Source organism: Panthera onca, chromosome C2 (genome assembly GCF_046562875.1).
Source record: "Panthera onca isolate mPanOnc1 chromosome C2, mPanOnc1 haplotype 2, whole genome shotgun sequence".
Classification (NCBI taxonomy): domain Eukaryota; kingdom Metazoa; phylum Chordata; class Mammalia; order Carnivora; family Felidae; genus Panthera; species Panthera onca.
In genome coordinates, this window is record NC_138347.1 from 117668428 (window position 1) to 117691218 (window position 22791).

Genomic DNA, 22791 nt, shown 5'->3' on the forward strand with positions numbered 1-22791 from the left:
AGCCAGTATAAGTTAAATTTTGTTTTGAGCAGTACATTACTAGTATTTTCAAGTACTAGAAGGAATTAATTCTATTTAATGGTATTATAAAACAATAGCCATAATTTTCATGTAGTAATTTGACAACGATTAAAGGAAATGAATATTCAGTGCTAAGATGTTCATTCATATGTGATATGGGCTTAAACAGAAGGACTCTTCCTAGAAAGAAAATATCTGGGCATAATGTTCCCAAATTCACCTATAGACCCAAAATCTTAACATAAATTATTTTATACCAAGGCAATAGACAATAACCATATGTACATAAAAACATTTATGTGAAAGGCTATTTTATAGTATTAATCATAATACCAAGAAAAATTAAAGCAATAACAAAATAGTTTGAATGAGTTAAGGTAAAGCCATTAATAGATTGCTTTGTAGTTACTAAAGTTGTGGTTTGAGAAATATTTGTTACATCCAAAATATATATTCGTTAATGTATGACTATAATTGTAGTCTAATTTTATTGTAAGATGTATTGTAACTCACTCTGCATGCATACACACAGAAATTCACATACACACAAATGGATTATGCCAACATTTTAGGGATGATTACTTTGGGAAGGTAAGAACAATGATGTAGCTCATTTCTTCTTTATGACTTTTTGCATTCCTTGATTTTCTGTAGATACTTATTACTTTGATAATAAAAACAATGTTTTATTGTATGTGTATGTTATTGTAATAATTTTCTAAAATTTCCAGCATGCTGGGGTGCCTGGGTAGCTCAGTCCGTTAAGCACCCAACTTTGGCTCAGGTAATGGTCTCACAGTTAGTGAGTTCAAGCCCCGCAACAGGCTCTGCGGTGACAGCTCGGAGCCTGGAGCCTGCTTTGGATTCTGTGTCTCCCTCACTCCCTGCCCCTCCCTCACTCACACTCTGTCTCTCTCTGTCTGTCTCTCTCAAAAATAAAAAAATAAATAAACACTTAAAAAAAATTGAAATTTTCAGCATGCTAATGCTGGAGGAGGTCATCGAGAGGATGTGACCACCATTTGATCTGTGAGCTGGACCTGGGCATTTGTGACTCATCCCCTCTCCTGTCCTTGGAATATGTACTCTACGTGCTTTCGCCAGCTGCCTCAGGACACAGCGTTGAGATAGTAATGTGGTGATGAGACCTCGTGGATGGTGTACGTGACAACCCAGGTAAGTCCTCCATATGAACTTATAAGATTCTGGTGGTGGGTGTAAAGATCTACTCACAGCCTGCAGCCATCCAAGACCAGCCTTGTGTGTAAGGTCCCTTGTTTATTAAACTTGCTACCTGCCAATCTGGAGTGGTCTGCCTTTTTGTCCCCCCCCACACCCCCCCCCAGCTGCCTGTGGAGACTGGTTTCAGATTACATTCCAGAAGCTACCAAGGTTGTGAACTAAGCTTTAATCTACCTATAACAATTAAATTGGAACAGCCGTCTATGGATATAGAAAAATAAATAACGTATTAACCTTTTACTGCAAAGACTACTAAATGATTCATTTTTAAGCACAGCATACTTACTTCGTTAGGATTATTGGCACATTAACATGTATGAACCCAGCCTATATCCCTACTGTGAAATACGAGTTATGAAATTTGAACACTTTGAAAGTATTGTTCCTATTTACTAAGAGCTTTATCAAGGCTCTCACATAAACAAGCATAATTGTATAAATAGTCTCTCATTTTATATCGTAAAGCCTACTATAGTAACATAGAGTAAAAATTCTCTATTTTTCATATTGCAGGGTTGCAAAAAAAGACCTCTATGTTAAAGATTTAATGGATATTATATTTTCCTAATTTTCAGGTGTTTTTAACACTCTGTATCACCTGCTCTTTTAAGTCTATTGCTATTGCTATCTAAATGCATTCATCTGAATGATACGACATGATGAAGCTATACTCAACTAACAGCGAACCCTGCAGACACTTGAGATGCACTCTCTTTCGTCTTTCAGTTAGCTAGGAATAGAAAAGACCCCTTCCACAATGTCTCCATTTTATTTCAGTCCATTCCAGTATTAATGCTGCGTGTAAAACAATGCTCCTGAAACTTTACCTGCTAGAATTATAAACAGTGGAGGTGAGGAAGAAGCTAGTGGAGACAGCAGGAAGCCCAGCATAAAATCTTATGCATGGGTGCTCAATACTTGTTAAAAGGCTAACAGCTTTTTTATAGGCTATTCTTGAATATAGATATTTATTCTTGGTCTTTTCATTAGTTTATATATTTTATCTATTGAAATAATAGTAATAATGAAACTTTATTGAGGGCTTGCCTGTGCCAGGCACCGTTTTAAATGCTTTCTACACAGGGTAGTTTTCATCTTTACAACAAGAGTTCTGTACGTGGATCTAACTATGATCACACCGTGTTATGTAGGATAACCCGACAACAAGGAGATTGCTTGATTCACCCCCCATTAAGGACATCTCTGGAACTTGAACCCACACTCTGGACCACTGTCCATGCCATCTGAAGTGTGCCAGCAGTGGCTGTTAATCCCTTGTATCCGTGTTAATCCCATAGAGGAAGATGGAGTGTAGCAGCTGCAGAAGATTTACAGAAACCATTTTCCCTGCTCCTGGTAAGTAAGAATCAGAAGGAATTGTCCAGACAGTGACTCCCTGGCTTTCTTTTCTCCCCACTCACAGTTGAAGGCACTGGAGACAGGCAGGACCCAGGGTTTTAGATTGCATGTGCAGGTTCCCACGTCTCATGCCTCAAGAATTGCAAGATGACGTATCCAGCAGCTCCTTTGCCTAGTGGATGGGACACCTTCCAATATATACACGGCTGCAAAGGGCTGACCATTCTGGTTTTGTGATTGAGGTTTTAGATGTCCATGGTGTGGGCTTGAGAGTTTGTGTTTTCATTGAGCTTTGTTAGCCCATCACTGTTGACAAAGTTGGAATTGAAAAGCAAGATACTGAGCAGCTGCAGTGTTGGATGCAGCAAGCACCATGTTGATGCTCTTGCTGTGGGATGCCTTCTATGCCATCAGAGCTGCCTTGCAAAAGCAGCAAACCATAACTTCACCAACCTCGTCCTGTCCAGCCTCATGGCTCCTTCCTTCTTCCCTCCCGCTGTCACCACTAACTTCCTCCTCACCTCTGCTGTTTATAATTCTAGCAGGTAAATTTTCAGGAGCATTGTTTTACACTAAACATAATACTGGAATGGGCTACAATAAAATGGAGACATTGTAGAAGGGGTCTTTTCTGTTACTAACCCAGCTCGTATCCTTATGATTGTTACTTTAAATTCTGATTCAGGCATATTACTTATGTCTGTTTCAGTTAGATTCCCAGCTGTGGCCTCTTCTTGTTTTTTCTTTTGGAATCAATATCTCCTTCTTGGCATTTTCTCTAGCTCTTTTTTTCTATGTATTAGGAAAGCCTTTTATATTTCCTGCTACTGAGAGTAATGGCTTTATGAAGCAGAGGTCATACACTGTCCAGGGCCCGGTGCCTTCAGAAAGTGTCTCCAGTGTATGCTATGTGCACTCTGCTGCTGTGTTTTGGCTACTCTTTCCCTTAGGTCACTCCTCTCCGGAATTTCCCCTTGCCTGCAGTGGGGAGTGTTTGGACCTTGGCCAGAGTGTGGCAGGTTTTAATTACGTGTTCTCTGGTCCGCTTGCTCTTTCCACTAAAGCTGAAGCTTTGCAGCACTCTGTGGTCAGTGGACATGGTGCATGCAAGGGCTTGTATTGGTCTTCCAGGGGAGGGGCCCACTGCTCTGTTTGTCAGACACATTTGCCCCAGAAAAGCAGCATGAGCAGAGCATAGGGGGCAGGGCTTGGTGTAGGTAGTTCAGACCACCATTGTTGGCACTGTGCTGCTTACTGAAGTTAGTTTATGCTAAGGGGCAGCGAGGAAAATGGCTCCAGCCAACTCTCTAGTCCGCACAGAGGGGAGTGCACACCTGCTGCTGCCTGGGAAGCCTTCCCAGAAGAGCTAATAATCTCCCCTGTTTGTGTCCCAGGCGTTTCGTAGATCACTGCCTTCACCATGTCTGTCTGGGCCATCTGCCGGCCTGGTAGCCCAGTGCACCTGTGTTCTATCCCAGGCAGGCCGACTGAGTTTTAAAATTCCAAACTAGAGATTTGGCATGGCAGGGACCCTCGCTTGGTTCTTTGGGGGAGGGTCTCATTACTCTGGGACTGGTGCAGGTTTGTCCCAGAAGGGCAGTCCCACCAAAGCACAGGGGCATGGAGTTTGGAGTGAAGCACAGCAAAGAGCCAGTGTCCCGGCTAGCTGCCCTTAGCAGGTGTCTCTGCACCTGTGCTGAGGGGTAAGGGAGTGAAATGGCAATACCCCTCTCCCAGATGTGCCCCAGATGTGTTTGTTCTGTTAGTCCTTAGATTGGTTTCTTGGGTATTCAGAATGATTTGATATTTATCTAGCTGTGCTTGAGGTCTGGGGCAAGTCTAGGGTCCTCCTGCTACTCTGCCATCTTAGTTCCCCCCCCCCCCCCCCCTTTTCAACCTATGGCACCTTTTGCTCTTGCTGAGAGATGGAGAAGGCTGAAAACAATCCGCTGAATGTTAAGGAACAGTTATGTTGACAATATGTATGCTTATATCAACTGGAAATTATTCTGCCTCATGTAACATGCTAACTAAATAGAGACATGTTGTTATAATAACAGATAGTATGCAAATTCTGAGATTGTAAAAGAAAGAAATATTGTATAAGAAGGAATTGAGAACACTAGGTGGTAGGGAAAAATTGGCATCTCGAAGGAGAGGGAAGGTTAAACCATGAGCATTTGCAGCATACGAGGCAGTGTGCAGGTATATTTTACTTTGTTTAAATTCATTGATACTAGTTGATTTTTAGAACATCTTTATAGATTGGTTTAGTTTTTACTTGAATCAGGTTTAAATTCTAATTTCTGACTGATTTAATTGAGAGCTATTAATTTATGAGAACTATTAAATTTCTTTATCAATTTCAGGCATGCTTGATTATAAGAACTACATGCTGTCTCTTGATAAAAATACAGATTTTTACCTAAGACTTAGAGTACAGAATTCTGCATTTTTTCTCAATAATACTTATTTTTTAAAAAAATTCAAATCTGTATTTTTATCTAGATTCATTGGTCATTAAAATTATGGTAAGTTACTGGATATATGAATGGATGGATGGATAGATAGAAATAGGCCCCTTAAAATCTATTCTAATAAATTTCATTATGAATCCCTAGAAGTTAGAAATTCCTAAACTTAACCTCGAAGGTAACAACAAACCTTTAGTTAGAAAAACATTACTCTCAAAATGTAGCTGTCAGATGGTTCTTGTTTAATGTGAAGTAAAGTCATACATCTGAAAACATGTATTTAAACATATATGTATCTTTTACAGAATAACAACCCATCTTCCCTATCCTTAAGAATGTGAACAAATCTTTTAATGTACTGTTAGATTCGATTTGCTAATATCTTGCTAAGAATTTTTGCATTCTTATTCATCCGGGATATTGGTCTGTAATTCTCCTTTTTAATAGGGTCTTTGTCTAGTTTGTCTAGTTTTGGAATCAAAGTAACGCTGGCCTCATAGAAGGATTTGTAAGTTTTCCTTCCCTTTCTATTTTTTGGAACAGTTTTAGAAGAGTAGGTATTAACTCTTCTATAAATGTTCAGTAGAATTCCCCTGGGAAGCCATCTGGCCCTGGACTGTTACTTGTTTGGAGATTTTTGATTACTGATTCAATTTCTTGGGTGATTATGGGTCTATTCAATTTTCTATTTTTTCCTGGTTCAGTTTTCGTAGTTTATGTGTTTCTAGGAATTTATCCATTTCTTCCGTATTGCCCAATTTGGTGGTATATCGTTGCTCATAATGTTCTCTTATAATGATTTGTATTTCTGTGGTATTGGTTGTGAACTCTCTTCTTGCATTCTTGATTTTATTTATTTGGGTCCTTTCTCTTTTCTTTTTGGTAAGTCTGGCTAGGGGTTTATCAATTTTGTTACTTCTCTCAAAGATACAGCTCCTAGTTTCATTGATCTGTATTTTTTGGTTTCTGTATCATTTATTTCTGCTCTATATTATTTCCCTTCTGTGGATGGAACTAGAGTGTATTATGCTAAGTGAAAAAAGTCAGTCGGTGAAAGACAAATACCGTATGATTTCACTCACATGTGGAATTTAAGAAACAAAACAGATGAACATATGGGAAGGGAAGGAAAAATAAACTAAGATAAAAACAGAGAAGGAGGCAAGCCATAAGAGACTCTTAACTAGAGAGAACAAACTGAGGATTTCTGGAAGGGAGGGAGGTGGGGGATGTGCTAAATGGGTGATGGGCATGAAGGAGGGCACTTGTTGGGATGAGTACTGGGTGTTATATGTAAGTGATGAATCATTAAATTCTCCTGAAACCAATACTACACTATATGCTATATGTTAACTAACTTTAATTTAAATAAAATCTTGGAAGAAAAAAAAGTTTTTAAAAAACCAGTGTGTTCAAAAAAAAAAAAGATTTAGTACATTAGCAGGAAACTAGAGTCCCTTTTTCCTCATCACTCCCCCACAGGTAAACATTGACTGGTTATTGTGTTATGTCACTAGCTTCTTTGTAAAGTTTTACCTTCACGTATATATCTGAAAAACATATTTAGTTTTCTGCCTTTAAACATAAAAGTAAAATCATACATGCTCTTTAGTGCCTTACTTTTTTTGCTCAATGTTATATTTTTGAGATTCATCCATGATGATAGGTGTGATTCTAATTTGTTTCCACTGCAGTGTAGTATTTACATGATTAGACTAAAATTTATTTAGTCTGTCATTGATGGACAATAAAAATGTTTGCAGTTTATCTTCATATGCACTGTGGTGTCAAGAACATTCTTATATATATCCTCTGTGTACCACATACAAGAGTTGCTCGAAAGTATGTACCTAGGGATGTCCAGGAATGAAGGTTCTAGAAGGGTATGATTGTTTTTCTAAATCCCAGGGATTCCTATCATTGGAAGGTAGGACCAATGTCCTGAATTCCTTTGGCTGGCCAACAGTTGCACACTTCATCTTTCTGGTGTGCTGCAGAATCCTTTTATACCTCTTGAGACACCGTATTAGTAACTTAGGCTTAAGGGACAGAGTGGCGATGGTCCAAGCCTAGTGGGTCTCTTTGTTCCATACTTAGGGGACAACATTGGGACTGAGAATCTATATACTAGCTTACCTCATGACAACGTTCTTGAGTCAACTCAGTGTTTATAATGATCACTCACGTGCTGTTCCTTGACCTGTTCTACATCAGTGACTTTCCACTTCGCTTGAACAGCACAAATGACCACATTCTAAATTCTGATCCACAAGATGGCATAGTGGAAAGAACATAGGCTTTGGATTCAGAAGGAATTGACTTTAGTGAGCTTGATCACTTAATAAGCACATCGTTAATTTGTTTCATTGCTCTGAGTCTGTTTTGTCATCTATAAAACTGGGATAATAGTTTGTACCTTACAGACACGTTATAATTAGAGATAATATGCAAATTGCTTGGCCATTTACCTGACCCTTGCTATGCATTCACTAAACTATAGCTTTGGTTAGTATTGTTCTAGTTATTTGTCATCATCTTCAGAAATCTGGAAATATTATTAATTCATTTTTTTGATGATAACCTCACTTTTTTTCCTTGCCTGATTGAATTAACTAAATCTGCATGCTCCCCCTCTTAAAAATTTCATCTCAACTTCTAGTTTCCAACCCTGAGTTATTCTCATAATGTTCACTTATAAATGTTTTGTGCTTTGGTCTTAATTTTTATTTTGGAGAACAGGATTATATATAGGCATACTTCATTTTATTGTGTTTGCAGATACTGTTTTTTTTTCCCCCAACAAATTAAAGGTTTGTGGCAACCCTGTATTGTTGAGCAAGTTTATTTGTTCCATTTTTCCAACAGTATTTGCTCATTTTACGTCTCTGTGTCACATTTTGGTAATTCTCATAATGTTTCATTTTTTAAATTATTATTATATTTGAATTACATTCAAATAAATTATTATATTTGAGTTAACATTCAAATAAATTATTGTATTTGAATTACATTATTTGAATTTAAATTATTACTATATTTGAATTAAAATTTTTTTTTTTTTTTTTTTTAACGTTTATTTATTTTTGAGACAGAGAGAGACAGAGCATGAGCGGGGGAGGGTCAGAGAGAGGGAGACACAGAATCTGAAACAGGCTCCAGGCTCCGAGCTGTCAGCACAGAGCCCGACGCGGGGCTCGAACCCACGGACCGTGAGATCATGACCTGAGCCGAAGTCGGCCGCTTAACCGACTGAGCCACCCAGGCGCCCCATGAATTAAAATTTTAACACATGAGTTACTTCTTATGAATGAGCTTCTTTGCTTTTTTGCTTGAGAAGGAATCTACTCCTGGTGAAGATGCCATGAAACTGCCAAAATGACAAAGGATTTAAAATATTACGTAGTGGGGGGGCGCCTGGGTGGCTCAGTCGGTTAAGCGGCCGACTTCAGCTCAAGTCATGATCTCGCAGTCCGTGAGTTCAAGCCCCACATTGGGCTCTGTGCTGACAGCTCAGAGCCTGGAGCCTGTTTCAGATTCTGTATCTCCCTCTCTCTGACCCTCCCCCCTTCATGCTCTGTCTCTCTCTGTCTCAAAAATAAATAAACGTTAACAAAAATTTTTTTTTAAAAAATAAGATATTACGTAGGGGTTCCTGGCTGGCTCAGTGGACCATACAGTGTTTGGTTTCAGGGTCGTGAGTTTGAACCTCATGTTGGATTTGTTAGATTTTTAGATTACTAAAAAAAATAAATGAACTTAAAAAAATATATTACATAAACTTAGTTGGTAAAGTAGTGGCAGGATTTGAGGGGAATGACTTATTTATTCATTTATTTATTTTTTAATGTTTATTTATTTTTGAAACAGAGAGAGACAGAGCATGAACGGGGGAGGGTCAGAGAGAGAGAGGGAGACACAGAATCTGAAACAGGCTCCAGGTTCTGAGCTGTCAGCACAGAGCCTGACGCGGGGCTTGAACTCACGAACCGCAAGATCATGACCTGAGCCAAAGCCGGACGCTTAACCGACTGAGCCACCCAGGCGCCCCGAGGAATGACTAATTTTGAAAGAAGTTCTGCTGTGGGTAAATGCTATCAAACAGCATCACATGTTGCAGAGAAATCATTCGTGAAAGAAAAAGTCAGTCGATGGGTCACACTTCATGATCTTAAGAAATTGCCACAGCCACCCCAACTTCAGTAGTGACCACCCTGATCAGTCAGCAGCCATCAACAATGACACAAATGCTCCACCAGCAAAAAGATTATGTTCGCCTTAATTTATAAAGATGACTGACAACATAGGTTAATGCTTTTGAAAGAAAAGTAGTGGTGCAGTTTCCCTAGAAATGAGAGGCATGGGACACAATGCAGAGCCACAGAAGGAACACCACTTGTGATCAGGAAGAAGCAGAAGAAGCTAGAAGAGCCAGCCCTTAGATTATGGCCTTTATTGGGGTTTGGCAGGACCATGGTGGAGGGGTGAGGGCAAGGCAATGCAGGGCAAACAACTGAGGAATGGCTGGTTTGAATAATTCTGGCAAACTCTAAGCCAAAGAATAGCTTCTAGTTACCTGGTCCTGGCCCCGGGAAGATTAAAGTGAGGGAATGTTATCTCCTGGGGTGGACAGGCCGGATAAAGGAAGTAGGTAGAGCTCTGGGGCAGTTCGCTTGTATCAAAGGCATGTTCCTGTCAGAGCCCTTTGCTATTTCTAAGAATTGGCTAGCCCTGAGAGAGTTAGTCTCTCCCTAGCCAGAACATTTATATTTTTCAGATGTAAAAACATCTGTCGTAATAGAAAAATAAGTACACTTGCAAACATACGCACACAACATTTTCTGTTAATTATTTATCTTCTTTTGGCCTTTTCTGAAGCATGTCTTAATTTAAACTTTTAATTCCTACCCTCCCCAGTCCCCACCGTTTTCCCTACCATCTTCCTCTCTAGTTCAGTTAATGGCATTGTCATCAACTCAGGTACCCTGGCCTGAACACTGACACCCAATCTTGACTCCTCTTAGTGCATCAGAAACTCCTGCAGGTTCTGCTTCTGACCACATTTCACCCTGTCCGTGTTACCTGCTTGTCTAAGCCAGCATCGGGCTCACCTGGATTACTGCTGCCATCCCGTCTTCACTGCGTACTTCCACTGTTGCCCCCTCAAGATAGAGTATAATCAGATCTCATCACTCCACTGACTGAAGGTAAGTGAAGGTAAGGGAGAGGCTTTCCCTGAACGTCCTGGGAGTGCCATCCATGTTTTTCCTGAACTGTTTACTTTGTTTCTTTATAACTATACTACCTCAATTTAATCTGAAATATTTGTTAATGTGTTTTTAATCTCATGGCACTAAATTAGGATCTCCGGCACGATGTTACTCTGGTTTATCACTGTATTTTCAACGTCTATAGTAGTACCTACACAATAGGTGCCCAGTAAATATTTGTTGGATTAATGAAAAAATGTATGAAATGTAACTAGAGACAAAAAAAAATCATAAAACTTGTTACATGTATCATGAATTAATAGTAATATATACATAATATATAAATTTGTATAAATATCTTAGAGCGTTAAAGCATTTTATTTTTTTAGTATTCATTAGAATTCTTCAAAAATATCAGCATGTCTTTTGTGAACGAACTTTATTATGCCTTGTTAAAAACTGTTTTTTGAATGCTTATTTATTTTTGAGAGACAGAGACAGAGCAGGAACCAGGGAGGACAGAGAGAGAGGGAGACACAGAATCCGAAACAGGCTTTAGGCTCTGAGCGGTCACCACAGCTGTCAACACGGGGCTCAAATCCATGAACTGCGAGATCATGAGCCGTAGTCAGACACTTGACAAACTGAGCCACCCAGGCACCCCTATTATGACTTGTTTCAAATGTGAATTATAGGACTGTTTTCCTTAATAGCACTTTCAGTTTGTTTCATTTGGAAATTGCTTTTATTGTTTAACATTTGGATAATGTAAATATGTCCATTCATTTATAAATATGAACATTCCTATCTTCCTATATTTGGCATAGAAAGGACTAAAGGAGACTTTTATTGGTTGCGTCTAAAGAAAGATACTTAAAATACTTGAGACAAATGAGGTAGGAAAATTAAGGGTAGGGAAAAAAGTCCAACACAAGAGGTGATAGTAATAAAAAGCTTTCCTTGATGGAAGAGGTCTGAAAAGTGGGCCCTGAGTTTTCTAGCAAATGATGTAAGGTGAGAAATATTACATTTATGGGACTTATGTTTTCTAGGAGTTAAAAGTCAACCAGTTCTTTCAGAGAAACTGAGCCGTTCCTCACACTGAGGTCAGGGAGCAGTGTCTCCAATCTCAATGAAAGGACAGGGTGTAACATGAAACGTGACCTCAGCACCTTCCTTTCGGTAATTACAGTGACATAGGTTGTTTTAGGAAGAATAAGTCAAAATAGGAGTCACTGGGGAAGTGATCTAAATCACCTCTCGGTGAGTTATGAATGGCAAACCGCTTTTAAAACCATTAAGTATTTGTGTTGTTTTGTTTGGGATTTACTCTGACACAGCCACTTTTCAAAGAAGATGTGGGGAAAAAATCAGATTCACTCCACATATGGCATGCTCTCAATACTACATCATAGGACAACAATTTCTGCTATGTTGGAAGGAATTCGTCTATGTAAATAAAAGTCAGTATCAGGGCAGCCGAACTGCCAGCCTGAGAGTTCATTGCTTTAATCACAAGCACAGTATAATTACTCAGCCATAGTTTTTACTCTGTGTTCAGCCTAACAATTTACCATATATGTGAATTCATGCCTAGTGTATCATATGCATGTATTGTGTATGTTGTAAGAAATAGAGTAGTATATTTAACAATGATCACGTACACTGATGTTTTAGCAAACCAATGAGAAAAAAATAGTATTTTCAGTAATACATCATTCCATTTCTCAGTTGGGCATGACCTCTTCCTCCAAGGCTGGTCCTTCACAAACACGGATGAACCGACGGGTGACATTGACAATAAAACAAAGTCCTTGGATCCAGTACCTCATGCTGGTCCTAACCAAAGATGCCGTTTGAATTCACCAGTTACAATACCTGATGACCCTCCAGAATAGAATTCCCATTTTCTACCTGGTAAGGTAAATCTCCAGAAAGAATCTCTTCACCCCTGTAGAAAATGACACTGAGAGTTAAGTTGCTCATTTAGCTAATTACTTTATTGTTTCAATAAATAAATACTGAGTACCTACTGGATACCAAATACTTTACTAGATGTCAAGTAGAACATTCCTGCCTTTACATCGCTTGGAGTAGGAAGTTGTACAAACATTAATGGTGTTCTGCATGCCGTTATGGAAATGTGAAGAGAATGTTATAGGGACCCAGAAGACAGAGTAACTGACTATGGGGTTAAAGGGAAGGCCTACCTGAGCAAGTCAAGTTTTATTGGCATGGTAGGGAGTTTCTCAATCAAAAAATAGGTGGGGAAGGGAGAATGTTTGGGAGAAAGAAAAACCTGTCCAAAAATACCAGGTCATGAAGGCCTAGTGGTGTGGTTGGGGCTTGAGGAAGGCCGGCTGGATCAAAAGGCAGAAGTGCGGAGGTGGAGGTGACCGGTTTCCAGTGCTGACTAAGTAGTTTGCATCTTATCCTGGAGCCTTTGAGAGCCTGTAGATGCTTTTTAACAGGACATCAAGACTTTTTTTTTTTTTTTTTTTGGTGGGGGGAGAGGGCACAAGTGAGCGAGGGGCAGAGAGAGAAAGAGAATCCCACAAGGAGCAGAGAGAGAGGGAGAAGCAGAGCTCACCCGAAGTGGGGCTTGTGTTCACCCAAAACGGGGCTCGAGCTCACCCAATGTGGGACTCAAACTCAGGAACCGTGAAATCACAACCTGAGCTGAAGTAGGTACTTAACTGAGCCACCAAAGTGGGACATCAAGATTTTAGGGCACCTGGGTGGCTCAGTCAGTGAAGTGTTGGACTTCTACTCAGGTCACGATCTCTCGGTTTGTGGGTTCGAGCCCTGCATCAGGCTTCTGTGCTGACAGTGCGGAGCCTACTTGGGATGCGCTCTCTCTCGCGCGCGCGCTCTCTCTCTCTCCCTCTCTCTCTCTGCCCCTTCTGTGCGCACACACTCTCTCTCTCAAAATAAATAAATAGACTTTTAAAAGAAGACTTTAAAGCAGATACTTGAGTTTGTTTTTTCATCATTTTCTTCCCAGCTTCTGGCACATGGTCTGGTGCCTAAAGGGCACTCAATAAATGTCCAGTGAGTAAGTGATTGAATGTTTGATAAGATAGCTCTTGGGGCCAGTGTGAAGGAAACACTGGAACAGAGAGAAAGCAAGAAAAGGGAAACTAGTTAAGAAGTTACTACAGTAAACCCAACTGGATGAGGCTTCGTACCAGTAAGTATAAAGAAGAGGCAAAAGTTCACAGTTTGGAAAAAAAAAAAACAAACAAAAAAAACTACGAGATGATTGCAGAGATGTTATTTCATTCTAGAAATAAGATCCTTGTCACTGCTGGGCAGGAGATCAGCCTCCTTACTAGGCCTGCACTGATCCATCCTGGCTGAGGGAGGGGTGTGGTATTATTGCTTCTTTTAAGGCACATTTGATAAAAGAAGCAAAATCTAAAGTCCTACCTTGATGGTACCCTCCTACCAATTCATGATTTCAAGTGCTTCTCTTCTTAAGTATTGTGACTATTTAAAGAAATCTGGTTTCCTTGACTGTGACCTTACTTACATTGACCAAGTTAGAATTTAACAGACACCCCGTTGGGAGGAAATCAGTGTGAGAACCAGATGGTGAGGATATAAAGAAGTGACGGGGTCAGCAGCAATGTAGCATAGTCTTCAGATCACCATTTTGAAGTCAAGATGTGCTTTCAAATCTCAGTGTTACCACTTGCTTTATCTATGTAAACTTAACAATAGTATGAAGAGTATAAAAATAGAACTTTGTGCAGAGCTCACTTTAAGCCACGTCCTGTGCTAACCCTGCAGCAGCCTTATGAGATGGGCATAGAGAGGCTATCAAATTACCTCCTCTCTTCAACCTTAGTTTTTGCACTTGTGAAGTGAACATGACTATCTCATAAAGCTTAAGAGGATTCAATGAGTTAGTAATCTGGAAATCCCCCTACTACGTTTTTGGGATGTGGTATTCCTTTCCCTCAGAAAATAGAAGCTCTGACTCTTTCTAGGAAGCCTCCATGTGACCCATGTAACATCTGTGTAAAAATTTATGCTAAGTTCCAATATATTGTAGTTACAGTCATGTAATTTTTTCATTTGTTTTTGAACACAGGGCCCCCAGCACCTACACTCCCTCCTCTCGCATACTACCCAGGAGGCTTGCTAATGGGATACTGCTGTCTACATCAGCACAGTGCCTTCCCCTTGTACCAGCCAACTGGTGGCATCCATTCTATATAGCACCAGCCTGGCAGATGTCCAGTGTGAAATGAGTCTGCTCCAACAGCATGGGTGCCAGAGCCAGTTCCTGTGCCAAACTTCCCTCCTGGTCTGGAAGACTTAGTAGCTCAGGTACTCCACACAAATCCAAAATATCTTCCTGTGAAATATGACCTTGAGGATCCAACAGAAAAGAGACACAAGGCCGGATAGAGTGGACAAAGGTGGTGGGTCATTGATGACAGAGGCCCAGTTTGTGAGGCTGTAGGAGCAGTGGTCCTGATTTCAGATTTGTGAAGGGGAAGTGTAAGTATAGGAATATTTTTCGTGGGAAGACTGTGCATGGTTTTCATAAAGGATTAATGTTGAGTGGTAAGATATTTGAGATGTCCTCTTGAAGGAAATTAGAAAAGTAGGAATAGAAAAAGTCGACATAGATCCTAACTGGAATGTCATTTAATTGGAAGAGTAAACATCAAGAAAGGCAACATGAAGGAATAGAACATTTAGTGACAAACTCATCAGGTGCCTTGGCCCCTTGCTTTCCCTCACCACCCATAATTTCATCACCTGCTCTAGCCCTCATAAAAATCTATTATTACCAAGTAAACATAAGGTGCCTACCAAACACACATAGCTTCAAGCCAAGTCCATGAGGCCCTCTACCGTAAAGTGGTGATCCCCTGAACTCTTTCTGTTTAAAAATTGTGAACCCACTCTGAAACCCAGGTCCTAACGTCAAGGGATAAGCAGATTTGGTTATAAACTCAAATAGTATAAACTCAAAAAATGTATCTAGTGAAACTGAGATATAGCTACTATTGGAAACTCTTCTGTTATCCTGGCTCTTTTTGTTTTGGAAACAGGAGGTATTGAAGTTCATTATAAGCAAGGAACTCTAATTCAATGCTTGTCTTCCCACATGATCAATAAAATATTCCTTGAGGTCGACAAGTTCCTCTTTGCAGTTCTATATATTTAATCTTGTGCACTGAAAACTATTGATACAGTGCTATGGAGATGATGTGCGAAATGCAGTAAAATTGGATTGAGAAATTGGAATTTGTAGGAGCCAAGAATTTTATTAAACTATCCCTTCATAAAATAGGTATAAAATATACATGAAGTCATTAAAGTGCTAGAGTAAACCCCTTAACTATGTTAGAAGCTTATTGGATGCCTATAGTTAATAAATTTTAGAAAATCTTTTTTATGCTTGTACGATAATATAAGAATTTGACCTTGTAAGTCTGTGGTCTCCTAGACCATTTCCCCTTCTTTTAAAATTGCACAGCGTTGGGGCGCCTGGGTGGCTCAGTCGGTTGGGCGGCCGACTTCGGCTCAGGTCATGATCTCGCGGTCCGTGAGTTCGAGCCCCGCGTCGGGCTCTGTGCTGACAGCTCAGAGCCTGGAGCCTGTTTCAGATTCTGTGTCTCCCTCTCTCTGACCCTCCCCCGTTCATGCTCTGTCTCTCTCTGTCTCAAAAATAAATAAACGTTAAAAAAATATTAAAAAACCATTCATTAACTCATTCAAAAAATATTTAAGGCAATAGGGCATTCTAGTCCATGTCCTGTGCCCAGAAGTTAGGAATGACAGAAAATTGTGTAAGATAGGATCAGTCTGTCCTCAAGGAGATTTCTTCCGCTAGAAGGATTCAAGAGTCTTGGGAGTAATCCCTAAGTAAGACTAAGGTGAGAAATCTGTCTAATGATAGTATGAATTTCCCTTTTCAGGAGAACACATTCCAGAAAGTTTCTTGTCCTGTCCTCTCATCCTGTTTATAAGCCTCTTGCCCTCCTGGACCCTCCTCTTATTACAAGGGAACACGTAGGGAAGAGCTTGGTGTGTAGTAACTCAAGTGAACAGAAAAATCAGAATGTTAATCTGTCAGAGGCACCTTGAAAATTTGATACTCCTGTGTGAGGTTCACCCTGGCTGATTCCTCTCCCTAAGCCACTGAGAAAATAGCATCGTATGTGGCTGGTCCGTGTTAAACCATCCTGAACTTTCTGAGCAACTCATCCGTAGGTGACATGTTAATGAGACCAGTGAATAGGAACTGAGCTAGATACAATCTGTGTAAACACAGCTTTTTCTAGATGCTGTTAGTGTAGCAGGAAGATGATTTTCTGAAATTTTATTGGAAACATTATTAAATATTTTAGTCTTCTAGAGTAGAGCTGGAAGAAAGCGCCTTTCCTATCTAGACAGCTCTCCTCATATGTGGTCAGGTGCAAATAGGCTACTTTCACTTGACAAAATATATTTGTAAGTAATTAACACTGAAGATATATTAAAAATTGATTGCTACATTGTAATATATCATCAGTTTTTTCTCTAAGCCTAATTGTTTTAATGCTATTGTTTCTAACTTTCCTAATTAACTTTTTTCTATCACATTAGTTGACAACATACCCATTCTTCCGCATTTTGAACACCTGGAAAATATGTATACTTCAGTGGTGATCAGCAATATTTGAATCAGCATTATTGAATACCCAGTTAGTTCTTCATATTGGCCATTTCTTAGTGGTTCAAAGAGAAAAGACTGTCCTAGAAACTAAAAAAGGGAATTTTTGTGTATAATTTTATTTATTTATAAATCATTTATTATTAGATCTAGATTGAAAAAGATCTTACATATTATCTGGTCACCCCCACTACACTTGTTCCCTCTTTCTGCCCCCATCATAGATATTATAGACAAGGGGGGAAAAGAATAGAGAAACTAAGGAACTTAGTGAGGGACAAGTGAATCTAGATTCACTGGAAGGGGGAAGAAATGAGCACAATAAACATGAAATCTGTCCTCTATTCATCAGTAAAGTGTTCCTGACCCTTAAAGCAACAACTTTACACATTCATTTGCCTATGACATAAGGCTTTCTTGGTTCCTTTTTCTATCTGCAGTTTGTGATGACCTTGATCATCTTACCACATTTCATGTGCTGAATGATTTGTGATGCAATGTATAATTTTATTAAAATATTTTTAAAATTTACTTATTTAAATTCAAGTTAGTTGACATACAGGGTAGTAATAGTGGTTCATCACTTACTATTATAACAACCACTGCTCATCCCAACAAGTGCCTAATACCCATCAACCCATTTAGCCCATCCCTCCCATCTCTCCTCCAGCAAACCCCAGTATGTTCTTTGTATTTAAGAGGCTGTTATGGTCTGCCTCTCACTCTGTTTTGATCTTAGTTTTCCCTTACCCTATGTTCATCTATTTTGTTTCTTAAATTCCACATATGAGCGAAATCATTTGATATTTGTCTTTCTCTGCCTGACTTCTTTCGCTTAGCATAATATACTCTAGTTCCATCCAGGTGGTTGCAAATGGCAAGATTTCATTCTTTTTGATCACCAAGTAATGTTCCAGTGTGTGTGTGTGTGTGTGTGTGTGTGTGTGTGTGTGTGTGTAACATATCATCTTTATCCACTCATCAGTTGATAGACACTTGGGCTCTTTCCATACTTTGGCTATCGTTGATAGTGCTGCTATAAAAACATTCAGGTGTATGTGCCCCTTCGAATCAGCACTCCTGTATCCTTTGCATAAATACCTGGCAGTACATTTGCTGGGTCATAGCATAGTTCTATTTTTAACTTTTGAGGAACCTCCATACTGTTTTCCAGAGTTTGCATTGCCACCAACAGTGCAAAAGGGTTCTCCTTTCTCTGCGTCTTTGCCAACATCTGTTGTTTCCTGAGGTGCTAATTTTAGCCATTCTGACAGGGGTGAGGTGGTATCTCATTGTAGTTTTGATTTGTATTTCCCTGATGATGAATGATAGGGAGCATCTTTTTGTGTGTCTGTTAGCCATCCAGATGTCTTCTTTGGAAAGTGTCTATCATGTCTTTTGTCTATTTCTTTATTAGGTTATTTATTTTTTGGGTGTTGAGTTTGATAAGTTCCTTATAGATTTTGGATACTAACCCATTATAAGATATGTCATTTGCAAATATCTTTTTCCATTCATTCAGTTGCCTTTTAGTTTTGCTGATTGTTTCCTTTGCTGTGCAGAAGGCGTTTATCTTGAAGAGGTCCTAATAGTTCATTTTTGTTTTTGTTTCCCTTGCCTCCAGAGATGTGTCAAGTAAGAAGTTGCTGTGGCCAAGGTCAAAGAGGTTGTTGTCTGTTTTCTCCTCTAGGATTTTGATGGCTTCCTGACTTACATTTAAGTCTTGTATCCATTTTGAATTTATTTTTGTGAATGGTATGGGAAAGTTTTATTCTCCTGCATGTCTCTGTCCAGTTTTCCCAGCACAATTTACTAAAGAGATTGTCTTTATTCCATTGGATACTCTTTCCTGCTTTGTCGAAGATTAGTTGGCTATACATTTGTGAGTCCATTTCTGGGTTCTCTGTTCTGTTCCATTGATCTGTGTGTCTGTTTTTGTGCCTGTATCATACTCTCTTGATTACAGCTTTGTAATACAGCTTACGGTCCAGATTTATGAAGCCTCTGTCTTTGCCTCTCTTTTTCTCATTACATTGACTATTAGGGGTCTTTTCTTCTTCTATACAAATTTCAGGATTGTTTGTTCTAGCTCTGTGAAGAATGCTGGTGTTATTTTGATAGGGATGGCTTTGAATGTATAGATTGTTTTGGGTAGTATCGACATTTTAACAATATTTTGTTCTTCCAATGTAGGAGCATGAAATGTTTTTCCATTTCTTTGTGTCTTCTTAGTTTTCAGCACACAGATATTTTACCTCTTTGGTTAGGTTTATTCCTGGGTATCTTATGGGTTTTGGTGCATTTGTAAATGGGATTGATTCCTTGATTTCTCTTTCTGCTGCTTCATTATTGGTATATAGAAATGCAACTGATATCTGTACATTGATTTTATATTCTATAACTTCGCTGAATTCAGGTATCAGCAATAGCAATTTTTTGGTGGAGTCTCTTGGGTTTTCCATGTAGAGTACCATGTCACCTGCAAAGAGTAAAAGTTTGACTTCTTTGTCAATTTGTATGCCTTTTATTTCTTTTTGCTGTCTGATTGCTGAGGATAGGACTTTTAGTACTATGTTGAACAACAGTGGTGACTGTGGACATCTCTGTCATATTCCTGACCTTACAGAGAAGCTCTCAGTTTTTCCCCATTGAGGATGATATTAGCTGTGGGCCTTTCATTTATGGCTTTTATGATGCTGAGTCATGTTTCTTCTATTCCTACTTTCTTCAGGATTTTTATCAAGGAAGGATGCTCTATTTTGTCAAATGCTTTTTCTGTATCTATTGAGAGGCTCCTATGGTTCTTATCCTTTCTTTTATTAATGTAGTGTATCACATTGATTGATTTGCAAATATTGAACCAGGAATAAATCCCACTTGATCACGGTGAATAATTCTTTTAATGTGCTTTTGTATTAAATTTGCTAGTATCTTGTTGAGAATTTTTGCATCCAGGTTCATCAGGGATATTGACCTGTAATTCTCCTTTTAATGGAGTCTCTGGCTTTGGAATCAAGGTAATGCTGGCTTCATAGAATGAGTTTGGAAACTTTCCTTCCATTTCTATTTTTTTGCAACAGTTTGAGAAGAAGAGGTATTAATTCTTCTTTAAATGTCTGGTAGAATTCCCCTGGGAAGCCGTCTGGCCTAGGACTCTTATTTGTTGGAAGATTTTTGATAACTGATTCAATTTCTTTGCTGGTTATGAGTCTGTTCAATTTTTTCTTTTCTTCCTGGTTCAGTTTTGGTAGTAGGTGAGTGTCTAGGAATTTGTCCATTTCTTCCAGATTGCCCAGTTTGTTGGCATATAATTTTTCGTGGTATTATCTTAGAATTGTTTGTATTTCTGTGGTATTGGTTGTGATCTCTTCTCTTTCATTCGTGATTTTATCTATTTGGGTCCTGCCTTCTTGTTGATAAGTCTGGCTAGGGGTTATCAATTTTGTTTATTCCTTCAAAGAACCAGCTTTTAGTTTCATTGATCTGTTCTACTGTGTCTTTGTTTGTTTCTGTATTGTTTATTTCTGCTTTGATCTTTATTATTTCCCTTCTTCTGGCATTGGGCTTTATTTGCTTCTCCTTTTCTAGCTCCTTTAGGTGTAAGGTTAGGTTGAATATTTGGGACCTTTCTTAAAAGCTTCTTGAGATTAGGCCTGAACTGCAGTGTACTTTCCTCTTAGGACTGCCTTTGCTGCATCCCAAAAGGTTTGGACTGTCGTATTTTCATTTTCATTTGTGTCCATGTATTTTTTATTGCTTCTTTAATTTCCTGGTTAACCATTCATTCTTTACTAGGATGTCCAAATATTTTCATGTGGCTGAATTCAAGTTTCATAGCGTTGTGAGCTGAAAATATGCATGGTATGATTTCAGTCATTTTGTACCTATTGAGGGCTGACTTGTGACCCAGTTTGTGATCAGTTTTGGAGAATGTTCCATGTGCACTTGAGAAGAATATTATTCTGCTGCTCTAAGGTGAATGTTCTGAATATATCTGTTAAGTCCATCCAGTCCAGTGAGTCATTAAGAGCTGTTGTTTCCTTTTTTTATTTTCTGCTTAGATGATCTGTCCATTGTTGTAAATGGAATATTAAATCTCCTACTATTATGGTATTATTACCACTGAGTCTCTTTATGTTTGTGATTAATTGCTTTATATATTTGGGTGCTTTCAAGTTGGGGGCATAAATATTTACAATTGTTGGATCTTCTTGATGGATAGATCCCTTAATTATGATAATGCCCTTCCTCATCTCTTGGTATAGTCTTTGTTTTAAAATCTAGTTTGTCTGATATAAATATGGCTAGTCTGGCTTTCCTTTGGCCTCCTTTAGCATGATAGATGGTTCTCCATCTAGATAGATAGATAGATAGATAGATAGATAGAGGTTCTCCATCCCCCTACTTTCAATCTGCAGGTGTTCTTAGGTCTAAAATGAGTCTCTTGTATGCGGCATATGGATGGATCTTGTTTTTTTAATCCATTCTGCTACCCTGTGTATTTTGATTGGAGCCTTTTGTCTGTTTGCATTCAGATTGATTATTGAAAGATAGGAATTTAGTGTCATTCTGTTATCTGTAGATCTGATGTTTCTGGTGATGGTCTCTGATCCTTTTTAGTCTTTGCTGCTTTGGTCTCTTTTTTTTTTTTTTTCTCCACTCAGAAAGTCCCCCTTAAAATTTCTTGTGGGACTGGTTTAGTGGTCGTGAACTCCTTTAGTTTTTGCTTCTGTGGGAAAGTCTTTATCTCTCCTTCTATTCTGAATGACAGCCTTGCTGGATAAAGGATTCTTGGCTTCATATTTTTCCTATTCAGTACATTGAATATTTCCTGCCATTCCCTTCTGGGCTGCCAAGTTTCAGCGGATAGGTCTGCTACTACCCTTATGTGTCTATCCTTGTTAGTTAAGGATCCTTTGTCCCTAGATACTTTGAGAAATCTCCCTTTTTCCTTGTATTTTGTGAGTTTCATTATGATATGCTATGGTATTGACCTGTTTTTGTTGATTTTAAGGGAGTTTTCTGTGCCTCTTGTACTTGGATGTCTGTTTCCTTCCCCAGATTAGGGATGTTCTCAGCTATAATTTGTTCAAATAAACCTTCTGCTCCTTTCCCCACTCTTCCTCTTCTAGTACTCCTATGATATGGACATTATTTCATTTCATGCAATTGCTTAGTTCTCTAAGTCTCCTCTCATGATTTGGTAACTTCCTTTCCCTCTTTTTTTCAGCTTCATTATTTTCCATAATTTTATCTTCTGTTTCACCTATTCCCTCCTCTGCTTCTTCATTTCATGCTGTCACTATATCTAGTTTATTTTGTATCTGGTTACAACATTTTAAATTCATCCTGACATTAAAATATTTTTAAAACTAAAGTTTTCTGAATGCAAGTATTATAGAAAACATGAATATCTTATAAAAAATGATTTCAGGCTTTCCTGTTATGTGAATAAACATTTTAAAATGATTGTGCTCTGAGCTTAAATATTTTAAATCCCAAAGGAGTTATTTTTTAATTTGTATTTATTTACATAATCCTTTATCCAATGTGGGACTTGAACTCATGACCCTGAGATCAAGAGTCACATGCTCCTCTAACTGAGCCAGCCAGATGCCCCTAAATCCCAAAGGATTTAAATTCTTACAAGGGTTATAAGATATTTTGATGTTCTGATGAATTGCATATGCTTCAATGATATTTTGAAAAAGCTGTTTTTCTTTATACACTAAAAAATGCTAGACAAATACTTGAAGACCGTTTTAACTGCTTCTAAGTTAAAAGTGGCTTTCTTGGGCACCTTGGTGGCTTA

At 38.8% G+C, this 22791-nt stretch overlaps 1 protein-coding gene across 6 annotated transcripts in view; it reads left to right on the plus strand.

Annotated features, from left to right (window-relative positions):
• LOC144612776 (phospholipid scramblase 4-like) overlaps positions 1-22791 on the plus strand; it is a 77183-nt gene that overhangs the window by 8029 nt on the left and 46363 nt on the right. For all 6 annotated transcript variants that reach the window (XR_014135241.1, XR_014135240.1, XR_013549830.2 and 3 more), the window contains exons 2-5: positions 1000-1197; positions 2415-2619; positions 12035-12220; positions 14400-14638. The gene's annotated coding sequence lies outside the window, so the exon portion shown is untranslated. The remainder of the gene's footprint in view (positions 1-999; positions 1198-2414; positions 2620-12034; positions 12221-14399; positions 14639-22791) is intronic.